Source organism: Equus przewalskii, chromosome 14 (genome assembly GCF_037783145.1).
Source record: "Equus przewalskii isolate Varuska chromosome 14, EquPr2, whole genome shotgun sequence".
Classification (NCBI taxonomy): domain Eukaryota; kingdom Metazoa; phylum Chordata; class Mammalia; order Perissodactyla; family Equidae; genus Equus; species Equus przewalskii.
Genome location: NC_091844.1, coordinates 57,397,144 through 57,421,324, shown reverse-complemented (window position 1 = coordinate 57,421,324; position 24,181 = coordinate 57,397,144). Strand labels below are relative to the sequence as shown.

Below are 24,181 nucleotides of genomic sequence, written 5' to 3'. Positions count from 1 at the left end.
CTCATTGATGTTCATCTTGTAGATTTTAGTTGGGGGAAGAAAAACGTATTTTGATAAGTAGCAATAGTTGTTTCAAAGAAAGGTGCTGACGCTATGTTAAGAAGTAAATATCCAAATCAACTGATCTAGTTATCTATTCTCAAAACCTTTGGGTGTGTGTGTGATATTTTTTAAGTAATTCAAACCAAGCCATTGTTCTGTATCCTGATTTAACGACTTATGAAACAATTCCTTAGCTAAAGTTGTTAAAAGGACATTATGATGAATATTAAAACATCTTAGCAGAATAAAAATTGGGAATACAGAGAATTGTTTCTTAAGTATTACTTTATTATTTCGGGAGAGGAAATTTAATATAGTGTTAAGAAAATAGGATTTGGAATTAGGCTGAGTTAACCTTTTTGCTTTATCACTATGTGACAATTTACTTATCATCTTTGAGGTTCAGTTTCTTAATCTGGAAAATGAGTATAATATATGCATTACAAAGAGATTATAAGTATAACTGGAGAAAACAATCTAAGACCTTAGCAAATAATAGGTACTCAACATTGCCATTGTCATTAAGTCACTGATTATTAACTGGCACTTTAAACAAAAATGATCTGGGCAAATTTTCAACATATGCATGCCCTGGTTCCATACAGGAGAATCTAAGTCCAGAGTGGGACTTATGCATGTAAAGCTCCCCAGGTAATTCTGATGCGCACCTCTGGTTAAGAATGACCTGTCCAGTTAATTTTAATCTTTCAATAGACATTTTTATGGATTACCGTTTGGTCATCATTGCTCAGTGACCTGCTACTGAAGAAACTTCTAGTCAAGAGTGTCAATATGGTTCAAGTCTCTCTATGGCCCACATTTAATTTGGGTTTTGAGGAAAGACAAATGTGCTGTTTGCCCAGAGTACTTCAGAACAATATAGCTGAAATAAGTATATTTGTATGCCAAAAAGTGCCCATGGTTGCTCAGTAATTCCACTGATTGGTTCACAGAACAAAGGGAGAGAAGAGTTGGATGCCCACTCAGGGTTTTTAGTTTTCTCTCTACTTCATGGTCCCTGGCCCCCTCAAGCCATCACATGAAGGCATCAGGTGCAAGAGTGTGCACAGATCTTCAGAACTACTGAAATTACTGGGAAGAGTTAAATATTATCAAGTTTTAATGAAGAAGAAATGTTTTATTCATTAATAATTTTGAAGGTTTTTTTTTTTAAGAACCCTCTAAAATATTGGATGTCTGAATGGGATACTGCTAAAATACTGGGGAGTGAAAATGATTTTCTTTTTAAAACTTAAAAAAAAATCTCAGTAGAAAAACTCAGTGTGTGAGGTAGATAAGATTCAGACAAAGGGAAAACCAAACCTGCTAGTCAGAGATACAAAAAATATCAACTTCTACCTCATGTTGCCAAGGAGACTGTGTAAACAGACTTAAACACAGAGAAGTGGCTGGCGGGCAATGAGGCTAATGTGGAAAACCTCTTCATTGTTGTGTGGCATGCTTCTTTTCAGAAGGGCAGGAAGAGGTGGCAGGCAGGGAGGGAGAAAAACAAGAATAGAAAAGCCTTTCTTCCAAAGAGGGCCATCCGAGTCTCTGAGAGATGAACCTGGCCGACCCAGGCCGACAGCTTAGTAAACCACTTGGAAACAAAGCTTGGAAGTTCTTTGCATTGTCTCATGATTCCCTTAATACTTTACCCCCTGTACTTGGCTACGCTGTGTGAGGAAGTAGTCCCACAGGGGACCTTTTCATTCAGACATTCAACCGATGTTTACTTTGTGCTTCCAGGCAGGTGTGATGCCTGCCTGACAGGAGCCACCATTTAGTAAGTAAATATACACACAGTAAGTCTCATATGACTTAACATCTCTTTACTCTTTGAAAAGTGTATCTAATCCAAACATATATCCAAATGCAATTATTTCCCCTTCCTTAGCTTCCTTCATTCAATACCTATGGGGCATTGTAGATAAATGCATTCGAGTTACAAGTAACCTCATTCCTTAATATATGTATAGTGCATGGTACAGAAAAATGCTCTCATTCTAAGCATCAGTGAGAAAAATTTTGTGTTTTTACACCATTATATATGCAGTAGGATTACAAATCTGTAAAACTCCTGAGCAAACAATAATTAAGTAAACAGTTAATGGCCGTTAATGACGGATGTGAAAATTATGGATTATCGTTTTTTTCCTTCTTTTAATTTTCATCTCTCAGTGTGTTATAATGTGCCTGTAAGACTACTCATCCAAAGAGAATTTATCATTTATTAACGTGAATCTAGTCTCAGATGTTGAACTTTGCCGTTTATTCTTTTACAGAGTTTGAGACAAGAAAGATTAAGTTTGACAAAACCAAGATATAAAACAGCTCTTTCTACATCTGCAAGTTTGTTTGCAAGTTTTTTAAAAAAAGAAAATGCCTTTTTTAATGTGTGTCTTCAAACCTGTCATCACAGAAGTTGCATGTTTTGAACGGGGATAAAATAAGATTGCAAACCAGCTCTTATTTCATTGGAAAGTTTCCACTTAATCAGAAGCCAAATGTTAGCATTCGTTCACACATTAAAAGAAAAAAGAGTTCTTTCCAACTGCTAAGTCATCAATAGATTGAAAATAGAAATGCGATTGGGGTCTTAAGTCATTTCCCCACATTGTAAGGGTCAAAAAGAACACCACTTTGTAAGAAGGCAGCCAACACTCAGTGCTCAGAGTTGGCACGTTGAATTAATAACACACCCTTTTTCTAGCAAACTGCTCCCAACTTCACTTGTTAAACATGCTTTTGTCTTTGTAGGCTATTATAATGTTGCATCATACAGACAGCCTCTTCAGAATGGTGATCAGAAAACATGCAGCTAAATGCAGCAAAGAGTTACCATCTTGAACTCTCAAAAATATGACTTTCTTTGTAGAAATGTGTTAAGAATTTTCTTGCTTTTTAATTTCAAATTTCCCTCCAGAAAACTGTCAGTTTTAACCTACAAGATACACACTCCCAGGCAATGCCACCCGAATGCGATCTAGTAGGTCTATATAGTTGGTAAATTTATCAGACCCACCAAATTCTCAGGAGATTGTGGATTTCTGCCAGCGTAATTGTTGCTGTTCATTTTCACAAGATTGACAGGCTCATTATGTTAATATTGACATCTCCACTTGAGAGCTCATACTGTGCAATTGTAATTTTGCATATGTTAATGAGGAGACAATTATATCAAAAGAGTGAACATTTGGACTGACGTGCAAGGCACCATTTAATTATAAGAACAGTATGGGATTGAGGCCTGTCATTGACTTTGCCTTTTCTTCCATCTTGTCTCTTTCCAACTTCCATTTCTTCCTTAGATTCCCTCCCTCTGTGCTTTGTTTGTCCTCTTTCCTTTCTTCCTTCTCAGTAAATGACAGATCTTTTCTTTTCATTTTTTGATGCCATCTCACTATGGCTGCACTTGAAACAAGAATTCTTTCCTCCTAGTTGTTGGTTAACATCTGCAAATGTGAGAGAATTTTAACATTACAAACAACAAGGAATTTGAAATAAACTGAAATGAAACAGTGTCTCTTCTCTCCCCCACCTCCATGGGGGAAATGATGATATCCTCACCATCTGCACCCTTGCAGGCTGTAAGTGGGCAGAAAACCAACTGGAGATGCAACCCGTGGCAGGGATCCAGATCCTCAGCTTCTGGGAGGTCCTAGAAGCTCATGATGCCTCCCAGCTATTGGACTATCTCTTGTCACTTACAATCAAAGGGAAAATGTTAAACATTTTTCCAAGCTATTCTTGTATAGAGAGGATCTTCACTACAAAAGGAGGCTAATGTAGAGTAGGGGATAGTGTTCTGGACTGAGCGTTCCCTGGGGACTGAGGTTCCTTGGGGTCCTCCCTTTGCAATTACGGGATATTGGGTCTGTCACTTCACCTCTCTGGGGTTTGTTTTTCTCATTTCTAAAGTGAGAGCTTCCAGCTTTAAAATTCTATGACTCTGTTATGGAAAATAAGAGAAAAATGAAAATAGTATAGGATGTCTCCCTTGCCTTGGTTGACAAGCTATCTTAAGAGTAGACTATCACTGCGCTCCCAAAACATGTCTTTGAGACAAGACTTGTGGCAGAAAAGTAAGCAAAATGACATACTCTTCCCATCAATTAGTTGAGCAAATGTGATTATTCTGAGCCCAAGAGAGTTCTGCTAAAAAGATGGAAGCAATTACTCCATTTGGTGGCCTCACTGGCATCACCCTTGTGCCCATGTGTGTATCAGAACTGAAATTAGGGCCATGGTATAGTCATTCCAGTTTGCAAACTGGAAGAGCAGGGCTGAGAGGCCCTCCGAGCTGTTTCTGGTGCTATTCTGAAACTCTGAAATCCAACAGAAGCCATGGATTGGTAACCACGATGGGATACTGACATGGCAATATTTGTATGAAAAGCCACCTTGTGACCTTGTAAGAAATTTCTAAAACCATAAGACAACATTTTTATTTGATTCCTAAAATGAACATCCAATGAAATCGGTCCCTCCCACTCTTAACTGAATGTCATGTCAACGCAGTTTTAAGGACACTTCACAAATTCTATGTAAGAAGCCAGGAAAGATATGGAATATAAAATCAATTTTTGGGTCGGCCGCTTGGGCTCTAATAGGGTTATTCTAATATGTTTTAAAACTAAGGCTCATTGGGCAAGATATACTTTCATAAATTCAAGAATGTTACGATAGCTACGATATGGCCCTATTACACATGTTACAAAAGTGTATGTATTTATATGACAAAAATGCCAAAATGAATGTAGAAGACAATCCTCTTTTCAAATGTTTCATAAAGGAAGTAATTCTGTCTTTACCATCTAGAGTGTTCTATTGGCTATGTTTAATATTCTTGTTTCCTCTGTATTAAATTATACGTTCCCTTTTGGGCACATTTTTGCTCTATAAATGGGGTTGGTAGGTTTTTTGTTTTTGACATCACTCATCACTTCCTGATGCTTAGGCCAGGCAGTCAAGGGAAAGCAAAAAGTCTGTAGAGAAGTCGTAAGACTTGTTCTCAGTTCTGAGCTGTGCTTTCCCGAGACCATACCCCAGGCCTACTAGATGCCTGAGGCCAAAGGCACTTCTTGCATGCATAGGGTTGGGCATGTTGGGTCTATCCCTCCGACCTGCCATCTGGGACCAGACAGCCAGTCTCACCTCATATTGGTGCCTTTCCCTCTCTGCAGCTGTGGTTGACAGTGGGGCAGTGAGGGGGGCAATGTTGCTGCAATTTAGAACAGCAGGTGAGCCCTTCTGAAGTCCAGCCCCAGAATTGCTGTAGCTCCAACTGCCAAAACATGGGACTGAGTCCATCAAGAAAAAAATACATATACATTTATATATATACTATATTTGTGTATATATTTACATATACACATATATATGTATATATACACACATATACATTCATAATTCTCAGCCCGAATCTTAAGTCTGCTATAAGGTTTTCAGTTGTGTTTTAGCTAAAGGAATAGTGAAAATTACTTGGAAGTCTTAGCTCATTTTAAATGAACTCCAGTGTACTATGGAGACTTCCTAATACACCTGCACGCTTCCATACATTTCAGAAAACCTGTTTAGATAGACCATAGAGGAGTATCTTCTAAACAAGTTCTCAACGTGCAGCTCATAAACAGATGAGGACATTTGACTCACTAGATCCTATTCACTCGCCATCAGCTACTGGTGGAAAATTAGATAAGCCAAAATCAGAGGAAACCTAAGCAATGATAATGAAACCCTTGTAAAACATTTAATGATAATTATGGAAATGAACTCTTTACCACCCTCTCTGTGACCTTTTCTTCTTTTTTTGACCCTCCTCACAGGCAGCCTAGTTTATGGCAGGAACATCACATCAGTGAGGTCCCACAGAAAGGAAAATGATTACAGAGATAGCCACTATTTCCAAGGGCATATCAGATCATGGCAAAGCACATTATGTCAACACTCCCCCTGCGACAATCCAGTTTTTACTGGAGTTAATTAAAGCAATTAATTCCCTTCCCTTTCAAAGCAGGGTGATTACATAAATAGATAATTTTCCAATCCTTACCCATAAGGCAAGAGATTTCTCTGTGCTTCCCTCAGTGTGTCAAAGAAGCTAACTGAACTAAATTATCCTTTTTCTTTATATAACTTTTCAGAAATTCTCCACCAACTTTTTCTGCTTTGTTTTCCTATCTGGTCAGATGGCAGAACCACAACCACATTTCCACGTGGACACAGGACTCCAAGGTTAATTAAGCCCTTCGCACAGCAAACATTGGTGATGCCCAACCTGTAACCCCAGTGACAGGAGTAGAGAGGAGGGCAGGAGAATGGCGAGTGCACACTCTGACAGTCACTGCTGAGTTTTCCTCTATAACAATTTACCAGTGTGGGTGATGCTGACAATAATTAGGCAAATAGAATGCCAAACAATTCTAAGAAAAGCTGTCAAACATTTTGTGTTATTATCCCCTGCACAGGCCTGTGATTTATCATCACAGAAAAAGCACATTTAAAAAGAAAAATCTCTAAACAGTGACATTTTGTTCAAATTACAACCCCCAGCTTTCCTGACTGCCTGTAGACTGACATCTCCAATGCTGGATGTAATGTGCAGTCATTTGTCCCCTCAGTAATAGGGCAGGTCTCTGGGGTGGGTTCTAGCCACTGTCAGGGAGAGCTGGTGTGCCAAGAGCAGGAAGAAAGAACCTTTCAATGCATGGGAAACCACTTGCCTTCTGACGTTAAAATGAAATAAAATAACTGACATCCATATTTCTTTCTTAGATTCTTAGGGTCAGAAGGGTCCTAAAACTTGAAATATGATTTCTGCTCCAAGGCTCCTACCCGTCACCTCTTTGTCCTTCTCTACCCAAGACCCTGTTTGTATTTCTGGACTTGGTTAAAGTGTTTTTTAAGGGCTTTGATGTTTTCAATATAAAATCAAATTTCTTGATGATGTCCCCAATGGCTGTAATTGAACCAGAAAGAAAAAGAAATGGAAACAATACTTTTCTAATTCAATTTCTTTAGAGTTTGGCACAGTTCTATGGATAGATTCTTATAAATTGAGAGAAGTACTGCAAGGAACCCTCCTTTCAGAGATGCTGATCCAATGAGACAGATGTAAGGTGTTAATATTATTACTTTGTAGAAAGTCCATAGGCAGTCTCTAACTTAGATGTCTGGCTTGCTGTGTTGAAGTGGACCCTGGAGGTCACACAATCTCCCTTTTCAAATAATGAGAGATATCCTGTTTATGATATTCCTGGCTGATGTTCTGAGCTGGAATACTTCCAAAGATGGCGATGAGATAGCCTTTCCATTACAAACACCTGGCTGCTAAAAGAACTAAGATTTGGATCTTTAATTTCTTCAACAGTCCCTCCCACTCCTGTCCCAACATCAAGATCCACTTAACAGTGAGAGCTCTTAGCCTCCAGATATTGCCTAGTTTGCATAGCCATTTCTTTCTATTTTGTTATAAGAGCTCCTTCCCACTTCTTTCTTCACCTTCTTCTCAATCTTTACACTCACAAGAGAACCTTGTCTTCTCATAATCCTCTTTTGTTAGAGTTTGGAGAGTCATGGAACATCATCAGTATAATAAATCTTCATTTTATTTAGGTAGATTTTGATTTTTAGACAGAGACAATAGTCATTTTACTTGAAATATGGCAAATCCTGTAGGTTAACACACCCAGTAAATGAGCTATAATTTATCCTTTATCATGTATTCAATACAAGGCATTCGATACCTCCATGCTGACTGCTAGCTGCCCAGGGACCCTCTTACTAGATTAAGCCCAAGTGGATGGCACTTAGGACCTTTTGCAACCATCTTTCCTACCAAAATGTATGGGTCCTACATCTCAGACCGAAGAAAGTTGATAGTGAGTTCAATGGACTAACCTAAACTGGGGTGTTAACAGCTTATATCTGAACACTCTGAAGAAGTGCAACCCGATTAACATCTGAACATTAGCAGTGACTCCTTTCCTTAGCCCAAGAAAGTGAACAGAGGTTTGAGTTTCCGTTCCCTCCCCCTTTCTCTCTCTCATTCCTCTTTCCAGACAAATGTGAATTATCCCTCAAAACCTGCTTCTCTAACTCTGGAAGCTGTTTCTCGAAGGCAAACCATAAGGGAGGACCAGGTAAGGGATGTGCAGAGCTCACTGAAAACCTATCTCAGCTCCAGAATGAACAACTCAAAGGTCCACAGCATGTGGAAGACAAGTCTGTGGTGTCAACTTTGAAGATAAAGAATAGCTTCTTGACCAGCCTCACCCTTTTGTCCCATGGGCTTCTAACCTACTCTGACCTGGGCTGATCACAAACAAAAGCCTTAGCAATAAAGACCAAACAAAGGAACTTCCTCTTAGAAGTCTTCTCTCTTGCCAAAGGTGATGACTGAATAAATTCAAAGATATTTAAATTTACATCAGTTATACTCACAGTCAGTGGAGGAAAGGTAATATGAATTCAAAGTTCCAAGAAAGCAGATATTGAAATGATAAATTTGGGTTCCTTTCAAGGGGTGACATGGTCTACTGAAATATTATCTTTCTTACCTGAGATAAGAAGATTTTGCTTGTTTCTGTTTCTTTTATTTAGATCTCCCACATATAACCACAATCTCTGAAACAAAGTGGCTCATTTTACACATCTGGACCCTTTCAGGTAAGAAAGCTAGGATACAGTTTTCTCTCCCTCATCATCAGACTAAGTGTATGTGGCAAACATTTCAGAATCCAAAGTTTTTACAGAAACTTTTCATCTTGCTTCTCTCCGCAAATTAAAAAGGGTGGAATTATGGCATGTAGCCGCAACTTGGAATACAGTTTACTGAAGAGGCCGGACAGAAGAAAGATGGAAGGACTCCTATCAATTTGTCTTTACAATCTAAATATGTTGAGCATATGAAGATTGCAACAGAACCAGGTCACAATGACTCCTGCTGTGCTTTGGGAAATCTTGGTAGTGACGATCTTCTGTAGTAGAAAGGTGGGCCATTCTATCACACTAACTGGAAGGTCAATCTGGGGCCTGCTCACTGTGTGTGTCAAGATCAATTATCCACAAGTCCCTGTGGAGCCTCTCTTCTGTAGGAAACAGGGGAAGCCCAGGCCATCAGTATTCTGCGCACACACTAACAGCTTGTGCTTGCAGAAGCAATCATTCTTCAGCTCCTTGCAGATTCTATTTATTGGTTATTTTCCCTCTTGGCTGAAAAGGTTTCTCCCTCATACTAAGCAGAGGCACCAATCTAACAGAATGTATTAGACACTGCTCTATTGGTGTTTTGCTGGGGTTCTAGTGGGGTTGAAATGCTCAAACAAAATATTATGAAAGTTTTAGGGCATTTTGGGTAACTTCAATCCCAAGGTCTCACTTGGCTGACTTGACGTCCTGCTCTCAGAGATTTAGGCAATGCCAATTTGAGACGGGGGTCTAGCAGACCCTGAAAATGAGGCAGCTTTTACATCAGCCACTTGAGGAAGATCCTATGCTATTCTGGATGTTAAGATACTATGCCTTCATTTGTGTGCAGTTGTGAGTAAATAATTTAAGGAGGAAAATGTGGGAGTAGGCACTGCATAACAATGCAACTCAGTCTTTGTATTGGGTTTTTCAGGAAGTACAAATGTTTTCCTCTCATGTTTCCTGCCTTAGGCAAAGAGAAAATGATGATGGGGTGGATATAAAGGATTTGGGGTACGTAAGAGCAAGTCATTCCTTTATTACTCTTATCAAAGTTTACAATTTTGTCTTCCTTTGTGTAGTGTCTGTTTAGTGCTCGTTCCACAAATAAATTTTAAGCTCCATGAAGACAGGGAATATGTCTGCTCTGTTCATTACATTGCCAATTCCTACATAGTTCTTGGCACACTGCAAGAAAAAGCAAATGAATACTTTGTCTCCTTTAAACCGATGGTTCCCATTCTTCTCCAAGTGAAAAGTTAATATGGATTTTCTTGGGGCTTGATGATGACCAAAGCCAGGTGTGAAATGAAGAAGATTAGCTGGAGAACATGGTCTTTGATCTACTGGGAATTCCAGCAATATCTGACTTGGATATTGAATGAGTAAAATTCGAATGTTTCCTAGTACACTTTTGTGTAACTGGTCTATAAACCATTTTAAGCCATAAAATAGAAACGCTGTCTTTTTTAAAGACAAAAACATAATAGCATCCATTTATTCATGCAAGAAATACTTTCTGAGCCCCTACATTGTGCCAAGAACTGTTCTGGATTCACGGTGAATATGGCAGAGGGTTGCTCATGGAGCTTTCACTCTCGTAATGCATACATGATTGGAACGGTGGGCATGAAGTCAAAATAGCAGTTCTAGGCCAAATTGCTCTAAACAAATGACGTGATACCATGAAAGACTCTCTAAAATTTTGATCATACTTAGTTCTCTTGCCACCTCTCTCACCAATTAAGTTGGGAAAGGAAGAGGTGTTTCTAGATGCACACAATGAAGTAGGAAAAGAGGTACCCATGGATCAGCGCAGTAACATTTGTCCTAGAAAATGGTCCTCCTGTGATTCCCAAGAATGTAAGGTATTTAAGCATTGAAACGACTTCATGACATGACCATGCCAACTCTAAAGTGGTTCCATACTGTAAACGTCCCTTTAATGAATGAGCTAAATTTGGACAACCTACAGAGCAGGGCCAAAACATAGGTTGGGGGAGTCAGTTGACAAAAATAATTAAGTCATGGCTCCTCTACTTGCTGGGTGATACATGAGAAAGTTACTTAACCTTTCTAAGCATCAGTTTCATCTGTGGAGCAGCGATAATAATACCTAGGTTATAGGGTTGTTGTGAATACAAAATAAAATAATACAGTGCATGGTTAGCAGGGTAAGTGACACATGATAGCAGCTGAATAAATATTCAACAGAACACACATTTCATTAATGACTATTACTCACAACACTCAAAGGACAACAGTATATATAATTTTCAGGTAAGAAAATCGAGGCTTAAAGGGGTAGAACACTAATACTTTCAGTTCTTCTGGGCACAGGAGACGATCACATTTCACCTTCCCCTTGAAGTTAGATGTGACCATGTGACTTGCTTTGGCTAATGAAGTGTAAGTCAGAAAGGCATTGTTGCTTTTGAGTGGAAGCCTTTAAAGGGCCATCTTCCATTCCCTGCGCCACCACAAACAGTGATGTTCCAGAAGGAAGATTGTCCAGTATCCTGTGTCCTGAAGTGAGGACAATGTAGAACAGAGTCCCCTCCTGCTGACGAAGGACATGCAGCAGGAGCAGGAAAGAAATCTTTGTTGTTTTAAGCCATTGAGATTTTTGGAGTTGTCTGTAGCAAAACCTGGTTTATCCTAACTTGCTCAAGATTAAAAACTATTCAGATCTAGGATTCAAACACAGGTCTCGTGATATTAAGGCCAGTGCTTCTTGTACCACCTTATTTATCCTCACTACTTATTAGAAATAAAACACTCAGCAGATGCCACTTCTTCAGAAGAAAATTGACTTTCCTGTTGCTCTCATCCTTGACTTGGAAAAAAATTAATTTTTTTCCACAGACTTAGAAAGAAAATTCTCTGAGCAAAGGTCAATGGCAGGGAACTAAAAAGTTGGAGAGAGGTGGGCAGGTAATAAAACTGGTCAAAAAGATCCATTAGTTTTGCAGAATTCTTTATTTCCCACAGGTTCACGACCTGAAAATTACATGGAATGAAGGCAGGCCCTTATCAAAGCCTGCAACACTGTAGCTACAAAATCAATTTTTAAATGATTTATATGATGTTCTTCAGGACCAAAGGCAGTAATTCATTCCCCATGTGGCACTCAAGCTGCAGCTTAGATGTTAAAAAATGATTAATTTTTATTTGCAGCATGCCTCCCCTCGTACATTACTGGAAACAAGATTTCAGAGCATGACATTTCTATAGCGTGAAATTATTTACTGAGAGAAGTCCCAAGCAAAAAGAAAAGACATCTACTAAAGCCACAGATCTCAACATACACTGAAATAACCATTGTAAAAACTTTTCAAGGCCAAATCTTGCAATCTATTCAGTTCAACACATTTAACATAAAAGGATCAAATTAATTTCCCAAAAGGAACCATTCTTATAGCAAATCATAGTCACCACTAACTTCAACAATAAGAGGATAAATAATTTAGAATTCCTATTTGTTCCCCTAGAAGACTGAGTTCAAATAGTTTCTAGAATTTGGTGCACACAGATTATTACAACTTAATTTGAAATAGACGTGCCTTTAAAAAAATTGCTATAAGAATGTCTCTTTTGGGTCACCAGGTGCAGGTATTTCTTTCTTTCAAAACTGCAGAACTATGTTGCTAGGCTTCCTACTCTTCAGCTTGCCAGTCTGAGCCCAATATGTCCATCACTATCTGAGGACCCCAGCTATGGCAAGGTTCACATTTTTCTCATCAACCATACTATCCTGAAACTCCTAGCCCAGAGCCCACAAAAATCTGATAATGAGGGGTTACTTTGCATTTCCTTCATACCTTATGATCTTTAGAGTTGGAGTAAAGACCTTGAATAGCAAGGAGGGGAGAGTAGGAACTACTGTGAGACCATTAGAAAGAAGTCTCTTCACGGCTTCCAGACATTAGAAAGCAGAAGGCTATGGAGAATGGTGCCTGCCATTTCATCTGCCGTTTTCTAGGACAAAATTTCCCAAGGGAACAGTTAGGAGAAGCCAGCCTGGTCAATGACCAGCTCCGTACTAGAGACCATTCACAGACTTGTGTACAATTTGTACCACATCCTTCTCCTCGGATCACTGCTCACTTTCTCCTCATTGGGCTAATGATATTGGTTAAGCTGCATGTTGACGCTTATGGATCACTACTTCCTGCGTCATTAAGCATGGCCATCGCCCTCAAGTGGGCTGTGAATGAAATTAGTACTCTGCTTCTACTCTCACTAACTTGGATTTTTTAAAAGGCATGGCTAGCTCATCAGTAAATGTCTTGAACTGGTATGATCCAGGATAAAATATCCTGTCAATACAGGTTATTTGTTAAGCCCTCTGGAAGTAAAAGATATACAACCAAAAGGCAGAGGCTGAGGGCTTTTCTTCCTGCTTGTAATTTGTTTTGTGGATGGGGTTCATCACTTACCAGCAAACTTTGGGAAGCTGGGTTCATTAGGTTTGCTGGGCAAAAAGGCGGGCAAAGTTGTTTAAAATAGAGTAGAAAAAAAGAGAGAACCCTTCTACCACCGTTGATATTCAAACACTTTCATTAACTGGAATATAAACCAGGAAAACAAAGGAGCAAGGGCTTTGCTGCGTATTAAAAAGATCCCAGATCCTTCCCTTGCAGGAGGAAGACTATGTTTGCATGAGTCACCTAGATGAGTCTTATGTCTCCAGATAACTTCAGCCATAACCCTTACCATTTGTAAGTAACAAAAGTAAAGGGATGCAGGCCGGGAGAATATATAGACTGATATCCTAGAAACTATTTTACTTAATAAGTCAGCTCATAACACATATCAATGACCAATGTTTTCATTAACATTTTCCTGGCATACCACTATTCTGCGTACTGTGCTTTTCTTCATCTTGAGTCCTGTAGTTGCCTCTAAGAATACCAGTCTAGAGAAAGACACTAAGTACTTAACACACAGTCTTGTAATTGCCTGCTTGCCCCCATTCAGTTGTAAGCTCTGTGAAAGCAGGAAACATGTATGATGATGGTCTATCCCAGCAGCCATTGCAGGACCTGGTGTAGAAGGCATTCAGCAACAATTTGTTGGATAAATGAATGAGAAAAAAATGATAGAATCTGTCACTTATTAAGCTCGTACCATGGGTCAAAGGGTGCTAGGCATTTCACTAATCATATCTGAATTCTCATGACAACTCTATAAGGTAGATATTATTTTCTCATACTATAGAAGAAGAAAAAGCTTTAGTGAGTTTCAGGGGTGTGTCTGGCACACGGGGAACTGTTCTGCAACAACTCCCTGCTCTGTGACAATCAGGGCTCTTCCGGCATGTTTTCCTGAGAGTCTTCTGTGTCCTGGCAGCAGGATGGCATAAGGGAGACTCGTTAATGACAGCTCAGCTTTCCTGTTGGGCACTTATCTCTTGGTCAATGGGATGGGAGGGAGAAGAAAAACACAATTATTGAATTGAGGTGGGTGTTCTGCATATTTTATCACATTTAATCCCGAAAGCAAACTTATCATGCTGACATTAGCAGTCTTATGATCAAACGAGTCATCGAAAGTTAGGAGAGATGACATGACTTTTCCCAAACTCTACTCCATAGTGCACGGGTATGGGTGCTAAAGATGACGGCTCCTGGGCCCTGCCCCAGACTCACTAAATGGAATTCCTGAAAATAGGGCCCCGGAATCTCCAGTTTTAGCAACTCACTAGATAGTTCTAACGCAAACTAAAGTTTAAGAAGTGCTGCACTATGTCCAGCTGCCTCTAAATGCACATTCTTGGGGCAAGAAATTTTTCATGCACTTGCACAATACTAGGAGCCAGAGGAAGTCCAAATAGAAGAAATGTCCCCTTAGCAAGCATGAGAGTTGCATTTGCAGTTCAGAATATGGGAAAATGCCTTGGTACCCTCCATTAATGTTAATGAGACTCATGTGGCTGATTCTCTATATTCCATGCTGAAAAGTGTTCCCTTTAGAACCAGGAGAGGCTATATTTAATCAAACCATCTGGATTCCTATGCACATGGATAAGGGCAGAAAATATGTCACAGTTGGTAAGCTACTTTCTGGAAACTATTCTATTGTATCAGCAAACTCCAAAGTCCTGAGAAGGCTCTTGCTCTCCTGCCTCCCCCAGTGAGTGACAGCCCCAGAGGTAAGAGAGGTCAGAGAAAGTCCAAAATTTAAGGAAAAAGTTTCAATAGCAAGAAAACACATAAAGCAAACCGTACTCAAAAGACAGTGTGGAATAAACTTGTTAGAAGCTATTAATCTCCCCAAATAACACATTGCTACACCAAAGTTACCTCACTTGCAGTTTAGAGAGCAGCACGAAATTACGAAACACAATTTAGGGAGCATAAGCACTCCAAAAATGAACTCATGATGTCCAACAGGTTTACAGACACTCAAGCTCCTATGAAAACCATGAGGACGATGGGCTTTTGGGGCCTAGGAGAGTCAGGAACCTGGTGTAGAAAGAGTAGTTAGCATTCATAAGGCCTCGAGAGCTCAACTCTATTACTGACTATTCTTATTATAGAAGAGAAGTTATAGAATCGTATGAAGAATTTTAAAGCAAGAAGAGGACTTATTGAGCTCAGTGTAGATACGAACCTCGGTCAAGTCTTGGAAAAGGAAGCTACTGATTACAATGGAGCATGAGGGCTGGGGGGTACTGGGCTCAGCAGAATTTACAGGTTGTTACTCCCCATCACCACATTGCCAAAGTTCAGCTACTTCCCCTGGCTCATTTTGACTGTAGCTGCTTGTAAAGCACCAAGTAAGTAATATAGAAAGGCAGAGAACTGAAGTCTCCCAGGGCACGTGGCAGGGAGGATGAATGGCACATTTTACACCATCTGCCTTTTGGTATGTTTGAGAGCCTGAGAGCTCTCTAATTAATTAAGATATCATCAAAGTCCCTAGTCTAGAGTAGGCAACGGCACAAAACCCACATGATAAATGATCAGGAGGTCCTCAAGCTACGTAAGTCACACTATCTTTGAGGCATAGGGAAGGGTGCCGAGCCCCAGGATTACCACCATTGTGTTGATAGGGAAATTCAAGAGTCCAATTTTTTATGCCAGGATATTTTCACTTTCTCTGTCATAGAGCAGGAACCTTCTAACTCTAGCTTCAGGTCCAAGGTAGTGCCAGGAGCTCTAAAAAGGGAGATGCCATAGGAGGTTGTATTAAGTTTCTATTGCTGCTGTAACAAATTCCCAAAATTTAGTGGCTTAAAACAATACAAATCTATTTTCTCTTAGTTCTTTAGGTCAGAAGTTCTAGACAGGTCTCACTAGGCCAAAATCACCTTCTGGAGGTTTTAGGGGAGAAACTGTTTTGTTGCCTTTTCCACTTTCCAGAGGCCACCCACGTTCTTTGGCTCATGGCCCCCTCCTCTATCTTCAAAGCCAGCAATGTTGTGTCTCTGACCACTCTTCTGTAGTTACAGCTGTCTCTGACAACAGACAGGAAAGGTTCTCTGCTTTTAAGGACCCCTGTGATTATACTGGACCCACTGGAAAATCCAAGATAACTTCACCATGTCAAGGTGCTTAACTTAATCACATCTGCCAAGTCCCCTTTGCCAAGTCAGGTAACTTATTCTCAGGTTCTAGAAATTTGGACAAGGACATATTTATGTGTGTGTGGACCTTATTCTGCCTAACACACAGGGTAGAAGGTGTCAGGAGGGAGGTTCCCAGAGGATCAAAGTCTCCTAGATAAGAAGCTAGCTGGAGGAGGAAGTGGGGCTTCAGGTCACTGCTTTCCTTCCAGGGCCCTTTAAGGAGTTGAGGCTGGCTTTCTGAAGTACCCTTTCTTTTTATCACCTTGACGGCCCCATATCATTCTGGTCCATTGCCTCTCATCTGGATTATACTTATTCCTTGCTCATTGATCCCTTCTGGCCCTATACACCAAACCACCCTGCCCCAGGCTTATTCTTTGCATAGCAGCCAGAGTTATCCTTAAAAATACAGTCAGGTTAGGTCACTCCCATGTTCACATCTCTTTAATGCCTTTCCTCACACTCAGGAAAGGATCCTCAAGCCCCTTGCCATGGCAGGCAGAGCCCTACATGGCTTGGCCAGGACTGGTCTCTGATTTGCCCTCACTTTCCTCTCCCAGGTCACTGGACTCCAGCTGCTTTTTAACTGTTCTTTAAGCTCCCCCAGCCAACTCTCATCTTGGCTCCTGTTGCCCCCTTTGCCTGGAGGAGTTGACTCCAGATCTAGGCACGGTTTGTTTCTCCTTATTTCCAGACCCAGATGAAATAACATCTCCTCAGGGAACGTCTCTGACCACCCTCACTAAAATACCAATCCCTTCCTTCACTCTCTATCCCTCTAACTGAATGTATTTATTTATTTTTCATGTTCCTAACCACTACCTGACATTACATGTGTTTGCTTGTTTTCCTTGTTGAGAATTTGTCTCTGCCACTAGAATGTAGAAGATTCCTGAGGGCAGGGAAATCCCAGGGAGCCAAGAACAGTGCCTTACACATTAGAGCTATTCATACGTTTGTTGAATGAATGAATTCACCACAAATTTCTTGACCACCAATAACGTGAAGAACACTGTGACATAGCAGTGAAAAAGACTGACATGGTCTGCCCTTTTCCCTCAAAGTGTCCCACTGATTGACTGGTTTTTCTATCCAGAGTCAACCTTTACTGAGGAGCAAAGTTTATTTTTTAATACGCATTTCCATCTCAAGGCCCTCCCTTCTTCGCATTCATTCTTTTATTCATTCATCCAATCAACACATACTTATTGAGCATCTAACCTAGATCCATAATAGGTCACTGTCCCTGATACAAGAACGTCATCAGTTTGGGAGGTTTCTTGTGTTGGTGGCCATGATGAGAAGCAGGTAAGGGGCAGAAAGCTTCAATCTGTACTTCTATGGTCCTCTCCCTCTTGTAATCCTACAGACTCCTCTTTTTCATACAAATTCATTTGCATACAAAGAGGAAAATATCTTGAAGTCATAAGAGAGGCTCCCTAGATAAGCAAAGGATTTCAGTGAGGTATGCATCAAGAGACATGGCCCCAGCACCAACAATACAGAGACTGTGTTGTGTAGATTGAGTCAAATCACTGCACCTCTGCAGATCCTGCCATATGGATCTAGAAAGTCACGCTGGTTTAGCACTGGCCAAGTCAGAATGGGCATGCTATTCTAATTTCTAGCCCACCCTAGGTGGCAGTGCACCATGCAATGCCCTTCTAATATTTTCCCCCTCTTGTCCATCATTGTGCTTGCAATTCAATGTTTTCCTTAAAGAACATATGCTAAATAAATGGTTCTAAATTAGCCTGAGCTAATTTCTACCTTGAGCTCACTCCGCTACCACAGCCTACGGCAAATCAGATAGGGAGCACTGACACATGCCCTGTGTGTACTACAAGATATGTCAGGCAGAGTTAGTTTGGGCTCTGTGTGGGAAGATGCACACATTCCAAACGCTCAGTAATTAAGAGCTATACGGAGATGTTTCCTAGGAACGGATGAGCCAAGAAGAAGCTACACAAGGCACAGAAATCCTAGTCCTGCTCACTGATTTGTCGGCAAGAAAGCTTGATGTCAGAAATTTTATTTGAAGTATAAGCAATAGGGGGAGCCCCAAAGTACTTTACAGGCTATCCAAAATTAGACATTATTTATTAGCTCTAATAAGGGCTAACAAGGGCTAACCATAACTCTATATTTTGAATGTGAGGCTTAGTAATCAGTAATTAACTAAATAAGGTTGTTAAAGGACACCATAGCATTTCTAGGTCAGTGTGAACTTTTCCTCTCTCTGGTTTAATGCCTCAAGATGGGGTGAAATTCCTGAGAAGTCAGTCACTCAGGCACTCTGGCACAGCAGAAGAGAAGGAGGAAGAAATAGTTACTATGCCATGTTCCTCTCTTCCTTTTAGCTCAGCTGGGCTGACAGTGTTCTGTCTTGGCCAGAGCACAGAGAGATGGTCCTACTTCCCCAGGGGGCTCTGTGTCTCCCAGGATTGCTGGGTGTTGTACTCAGGCAAGGGGCTGTGCACCTCTTTCATGGCCCCGCCCTTCAGCCTCTCTGTCCCCTTGTAAAGAAGGGGCTACACCACTGTTTTTTAGATCAGTAGTCACATTTGCTCATTTCTTTTGCTGAATAGTCTGGGGTGAGAGGACCCCAGGAAGATGTGGGGCAGTCCTTCTGGATGGAATAGACTGGACACTGCTTTCCCAGCTGTTTGCCTCTTGGGATGACATTCACCTGTTTGCCTTTAACCAAGGTTTGAAACCCGGGAAACAGCATTGTATCATGTTTATAGCCCCACCTATATGCATTGATTTATCCAAATTTGCTCAGTGTGTAAATAAACACATAATTTCTAGGTTTAAAAATAAACTAAGAACAGTAAAGCGAGGCTGTCCAGCCCATTACTGAAGGGCCGTGGAAACTGTGCCCCAAGACCTTCCAACCACAGCCAGGCGAAAAGCCATGGAGTGGGGTTATCTGGAAAATGGGAATGCCAGAGAGACTGCTCAACTATGTGTGTGTGGGTGGGGTATGATTAGGAGATGTGAAACTCTCTTATCACTTGACATAAATGCTCATTAATAGATATTTTGCAAAATATTAGGTAATGATACCTGCATATCAGCGGGCTTCTATGTATGCTGTAGGAAATCTAGATATAGGAATTCTTGTTATTTTCATTGGAAGACTAATTTCATTGCTGACAGTAAATCAAAATGCTACATGGATGTCTCAATAAATATAAATAACTAAAAGTTATATATCCCCATAGAAGAAGAACAGCAAACACTTATAAAAACCCAAAGTGCTCCTATATATAATGTGGTTGCTTTGAATGGAGACTGGCTCATCAGAAGGTCCCTCTGTAAATGGAGCTGTGTTGTGCATCAACCATTTGGTTTTTCCCTTATATTAAATTGAGGCTGCATATACATATGAAATTATAATGGCACAAAGTGCCTGTTTTCCACAGTCAGTAGGGAAACTATGAAAATATGAATTCATTCCTTTCTCTTCTGCAAAAGTGCATCAAATTTGAAGCATTTTTATTTAATATACAAAGATTAATCCAATTAGTATCCAAATATTTGACAAATCGGTAAAATTTTAAATATTACCTTATTTTAAATGAATGGAGGAGGAAATATATACTTGTGTTTTACAATTAGAGCACTTTAAAATTGAGTCGAAACTATTGTACGACAGGTTTTGTTTGTTTGTTTGTTTTACTGAGGAAGGTTCACCCTGAGCTAACATCTGTTGCCAATCTTCCTCTATTTTGTATATGGGTTGCCACCACAGCATGGCCACCAACAAGTGGTGTAGGTCCACACCTGGGAACCGAACCCAGGCTGCTGAAGTGGAGCGCACTGCACTTAACCACTAAGCCAAGCGACTGGCCCCTGTATAACAGTTTTTATTATCCTGGAACAACCAACAGTGGAATAAATAGAAGACTAAAGAATCTGTCCACACCATTGCAGTTAAGTCGCTCATTCTGATGACGAGGCCATGAGACTCAAATCATTATTATCTGAAGAAAAGAGAGAATTGTTTTATGTTAAGGATCCAGAGTTAGCTGTTGGCTACAAATGCCACTCAAACTTTAAATAAGTGCACAAGTTTTTGCAAATGAACCACTCTGCTACCTATGGAGAAAACTCTTAAAGTTCATTTCCAAAAGCAATATATTCTATGTTGCTTGGGGTAGAGCCTGCTTTCATCTGCAGTGGCAGGTTGTCTGGAAGGAGAACTGGACAAAGCCCGAAGGCCTGCATTCGAGGCCTTTCTCTTTCACTTGGCCTTTATCTAAGCTTGAGTAAGCCACAGGCCCCTGTAGCCTGATTTCCCCTGGCTTTAAAATGAAGATAAGGATCCTAGCCCTGTCTAACTCAAAGGGCTGTTGTGAGGATCACATGGGATAATTATGTGAAAGGTGCTTTGTAAGCTGAGAAATACTAGAAATACTCTAATAAGGCAGGGTACCCGGCAGTCCAGAGTCAAGTCTGAATGCCGGGAGGTCAGCCTGGGTGGATGTTCAGGGAGTGGGATGGGGAGGGACTCACTACCTTCTCTGCATACTGGTTATCTCACTCCAGGTGTGGGGGCTGAATCCCCCTTGGGCTGGATCCCTGAACACATCCCAGGACAGTTGGACTCTGAAAGACTCATTAGCCACAGCTCCTGTAATCCATCACGAGAGCAGGCTGAGCACCAAGGATGTTTATCTTCTAATTTGCAAACAGATCTATGCAGCTAATTGTAAAAATCAAACACGTGAAATCTTCTGGTCTAAGTTTTGCCAGTTTAATGACTTCATACTGGCAAATTTGGCAAATATTTGGAAAGTTTGAGTTTGGGAGCTAATTAACAGTTGCGTTCCCTTCACTTCATGTTCTCCCACCTATTATGAAGCCAGAGCAAGAAGAGTAAGAAGAGATCAATCTGACTTGCCGCCTCATCTTCATGGCCACACTTTGTGACTATGTATTCCTTAAACGGATGTCTTTATGTGGGAAGTTGGTTAAGTTGTTTCAGTACGTGGTAAAGGCTGAGGAAACAACACTGAGATTATGTTCCCATTCAAATCTCTAAGGCTTAATGAGAACAATGGGTGAAAACAAAAGAGCCTTCAACAGATTTGATGCATTTTCCTCATTTCAGAGAATGTTTATTCCTCAGGCATTCTCCTCTGGCCAACAGAGGAAAGATGCCCAGCTCATTCTTTCTTCATGGAGACTGTGGTTGAAAAAGACAGAGATGCTCAGCTAGCAAAGGAGTCTAGCAGTTTCTACTTATATCAAGGCCAGCAAATTAGATGATGTAAAATATTCAAGGAGGGGTGTGGTGAAGGACAGAACGTTTCTTTCTCTGTCTTATTCAGTGTGTTGAGAGTTCCAGGAACCTACTACTTCTTTAATCCTTCAAAATGCATTTTAAAGAGGCCATTGTTTTTACTGGACATCTTTATTCCAGACTGCAAGAATTTTTTATTCCTCTGCTTTGTTTGCATCTGTACCAGGTATTTCCCATGGTTAAAATGATTCACATCAGAGGATTTATTCTGAACACTGACAATACCCAATTTAGATTGGGAGTCACGGGGAAAGCTTAACCATTTGTGGTGGTTCAGCTTAGAAAGGTTACTTTCAGTTAAATGATCGAGGTGAGAAAGTCCAAGTAGAAGGACAGTGAGAGCCTACCCGGCAACCTAAAGTTATTCAACTAAAAATAACATCATATGTAAATTAAAAATCAGTGAGGGAATCCTGCTACATGCACATCACCATATAAAGTACAGGGATAGAGGAAGAGGAAGTTAATACAACAAAAATATATATAGTTGAAGCTGATAATAACAATAACACATATTACCATATTCTGCTTCTACCACTCGTTAGCTTTGCTATTCCGACAAGTTACTTATCCTTCCTGTGCCTCGTTTTCTCATCTTTAAAATAGGGGTAGTAATAGAAGCTACCTTATAAGGCAGTCATAAAAATTAAATGAAATCATCACTGCAAAGTATGTAGCACTATGTCTGAAAGATTGTAAACACTCACCAAATATTCATCATAGTAAAATTGATAATACTTATCATTTGACTACGAATAAATAAAAAACTCAGAACAAGAATGAGAACAATAATAAGCATGTATATAGTTTGTTTAGTATGTAGTGACCACTGTCCTAAATACGCATAAGCATACTATCTATTAACGTATTTCATTCTAACAGCAACTTCATACGGTAGATATGTTATTATCCCTATTGTACAGACAGGAAAACCAAGACACAGAAAAGCAAAGCAACTTACTTAACTCTACATGATGGAGCTAGGATTGGGCCATGCAATCTGCAAGTATCGCTCAGTGTTTCCTGAAGTGATTTAACAAATTTTTGTTTTCTTAATCTTGTTTATGACATCATTGGTTTCTGTGCAAAAATACATCACTGCATTTTTAAAATAGGCAATGGTTCTTTTATAGCAGCCATTACCTCTATAATTTATTTACTTGTAGCTCTAAAAATAAAGGCACCACAAAATGATGATATGGGGAAGTTAGAGTCATTTTGCGTATTATTCATTCACACATGCAAAAAAAAAAAGTATCTAATGCCAAATGTTGGCAAAGAAATATACTTCAGTGTTAGAGACTGAGATGTAGAGATCAAGGTATTTTGATCTCTCTTCCATTTTTTTTAGGAGGCACACACTGATGGAATGTCTGGACTTATGACAAGGTGGCCCTTTGTCTCTTTTCTTTCCGCATATCTACCTCCTGTTCTATCACTAATGCCTATACGAGAAAACAGAACCCCCTACTTGACATCTGAGCTCTAAAAAATTTTGTACAATTTAATCAATATTCCTTTTTTACAGCTTTTTTCCTCCTTTTTATTTTGTAATGATTTCCCCTAAATTTTTTGACTTGTCTTCAAAGCCCAGATGCTTAAATATTGGTTGCTCTGGGTCTTAATGGTTACTCCAGAGCCATGGAATTTTAAACTTGATCTCTGACTTTTAAGACGTGACAGCTTGATTATTTTACAAGGCCAAAGCCCTGAATCAAGTCTGTAATTTCAAGTATCGAAATAGTTTTCCCATTGATGTAGACATTTTGAAATGTGTGGTCCACAGCTATTTACAAGCGGTTTACAGCTGTTGTGTCTTTGTGCCCGAGATCTTGGAGAGTCCAGGAGCTGATCCTCCTGGGACTGCTATTCATTTCACTCTCATTTGAGACAGCTTTTCCTTCAACTAGCAATTTTCTGGCTCCCTTATACTACACTGAAGCCCATGGCATTTAGGCATTCACAGGGTACTTGGACAATTTTGCAGTGATCTATAATCCAGGTTTTTAAAACAAGAGACTTATTCAAATGCTGGTGAACAGAAAATGACTCTTGAATAAAAAAGCAAGTACCAGAACGGAGAAAAAATTACTCAAACTAGGATCAAGGGTAGATAATTTCGTTAGTATAAAGAGAAGTGATTAATAAAGTGTCAATTTCGCGCACTGTGACATCTGAAACTCAATGGAACAATTCCTATTGCTGTCATTGAAGAACAAAGCAAGACTCTTTAGGGCAAACCAACCAACTTTTACACACATGAACATGATTTTGGAGGTGCTATACCTGATTCCATGTTTGATAGGGCCTGACACCTCTCTTCCCAACTGTGCACTGGAAATCCTATTCCAGTCCTTCCTTTAAGGGAAGTCATTATATCAGCCCTGAAAATGGATCAACCTAAAGCACACTGGTACACAAAGTAAAATCAGTAACCAGGGCGAAAAATGGATACATTCTGTTTTTTGGCTCTAATGTGCCTCCAACCCACAGACAAAATCTCCAGCTCTTGACCCTCCCATTTTTTGCATTTGTTATTTAGTCTTGGACTGTTTATTGTTCAA

At 40.0% G+C, this 24,181-nt stretch overlaps 1 protein-coding gene and 1 long non-coding RNA gene across 39 annotated transcripts in view; both read right to left on the bottom strand.

Annotated features, from left to right (window-relative positions):
- SLC8A1 (solute carrier family 8 member A1) overlaps positions 1-24,181 on the bottom strand; it is a 374,952-nt gene that overhangs the window by 126,782 nt on the left and 223,989 nt on the right. The window lies entirely within an intron of this gene.
- The window catches only part of LOC139075579 (uncharacterized), a 45,621-nt gene continuing 23,737 nt past the window's right edge, over positions 2,298-24,181 (bottom strand). The window contains exon 2 of the long non-coding RNA XR_011526121.1: positions 2,298-3,497. This is a non-coding gene — a long non-coding RNA (uncharacterized lncRNA). The remainder of the gene's footprint in view (positions 3,498-24,181) is intronic.